The following is a 1,693-nucleotide window of genomic DNA, read 5'->3' on the forward strand; positions in this document are numbered from 1 at the left end:
ATATATTAAACCTGCAATGAAAGTGTAATCACACATATTGTACACATATATTAAACCTACCATGAAAAGTTAATCACACATATTGTACACATATATTAAACCTACCATGAAAGTGTAATCACACATATTGTACACATATATAAAACCTACCATGAAAAGTTAATCACACATATTGTACACATACATTACACCTACCATGAAAGTGTAATCACACATATTGCACACATATATTACACCTACCATGAAAACTTAATCACATATATTGTACACATATATTAAACCTACCATGAAAGTGTAATCACACATACTGTACACATATATTAAACCTACCATGAAAAGTTAATCACACATATTGTACACATATATTAAACCTACCATGAAAACTTAATCACACATATTGTACACATATATTAAACCTACCATGAAAAGTTTATCACACATATTGTACACATATATTAAACCTACCATGAAAAGTTAGTACCACATATTGTACACATATATTAAACCTACCATGAAAGGTTTATCACACATATTGTACACATATATTACACCTACCATCAAAGTGTAATCATACATATTGTACACATATATTAAACCTGCCATGAAAGTGTAATCACACATATTGTACACATATATTAAACCTACCATGAAAAGTTAATACCATATATTGTACACATATATTAAACCTACCATGAAAAGTTAATACCACATATTGTACACATATATTAAAGCTACCATGAAAAGTTAATCACACATATTGTAAACATATATTAAACCTACCATGAAAAGTTAATACCACATATTGTCACATATATTAAACCTGCCATGAAAAGTTTATCACACATATTGTACACATATATTAAACCTACAATGAAAGTTAATCACACATATTGTACACATATATTAAACCTACCATGAAAAGTTAATACCACATATTGTCACATATATTAAACCTGCCATGAAAAGTTTATCACACATATTGTACACATATATTAAACCTACAATGAAAGTTAATCACACATATTGTACACATATATTAAACCTACCATGAAAAGTTAATACCACATATTGTACACATATATTAAACCTGCCATGAAAATGTAATCACACATATTGTACACATATATTAAACCTACCATGAAAAGTTAATCACACATATTGTACACATATATTAAACCTATAATCACTAACTTCTTGGCCTTTTGGCCAAGATCAAAGTGTAGTATCTGTTCCGGCAGATGCTGCAAGCTATGACTAGCTATGACTAGCAAAGACCAGATGTGGGGGCAACCCCACATGCCTGACCTTTTCCCACCTCTGGGGAGCTGGTCTCCTTTTTCCCTTCCCCCTCCCTTCACTCCTCACATTAAAAATTGGCCTTGTGCCTAATTTGCTCGGTGGGGGAGCAAATAAATACCATCTGTTCCGGCAGATGCTGCACTTAAGATAATTTGTACCAGTCAATGGAGGGGAAACCCTCTATACTGGGACAATTATTATTTTTGGTAACCAGAGTGACCCCTTTTAGGGGAGCTAGTTTTTACCTCACATTAAAAACGGCCTTGTGCCTAATTTGCTCAGTGGGGGAGCAAATAAATACCATCTGTTCCGGCAGATGATGCACTTAAGATAATTTGTACCAGTCAATGGAGGGGAAACCCTCTATACTGGGACAATTATTATTTTTGGTAAC

At 32.9% G+C, this 1,693-nt stretch overlaps 1 pseudogene; it reads left to right on the plus strand.

The window, feature by feature from the left end:
- Positions 1–1,186: 1,186 nt before the first annotated feature.
- LOC145284540 (U2 spliceosomal RNA) lies at positions 1,187–1,340 on the plus strand (annotated as a pseudogene).
- Positions 1,341–1,693: the final 353 nt, after the last annotated feature.

This window comes from Euprymna scolopes, chromosome 1 (assembly GCF_053919585.1).
Source record: "Euprymna scolopes isolate OS-2025 chromosome 1, ASM5391958v1, whole genome shotgun sequence".
Lineage (NCBI taxonomy): Eukaryota > Metazoa > Mollusca > Cephalopoda > Sepiida > Sepiolidae > Euprymna > Euprymna scolopes.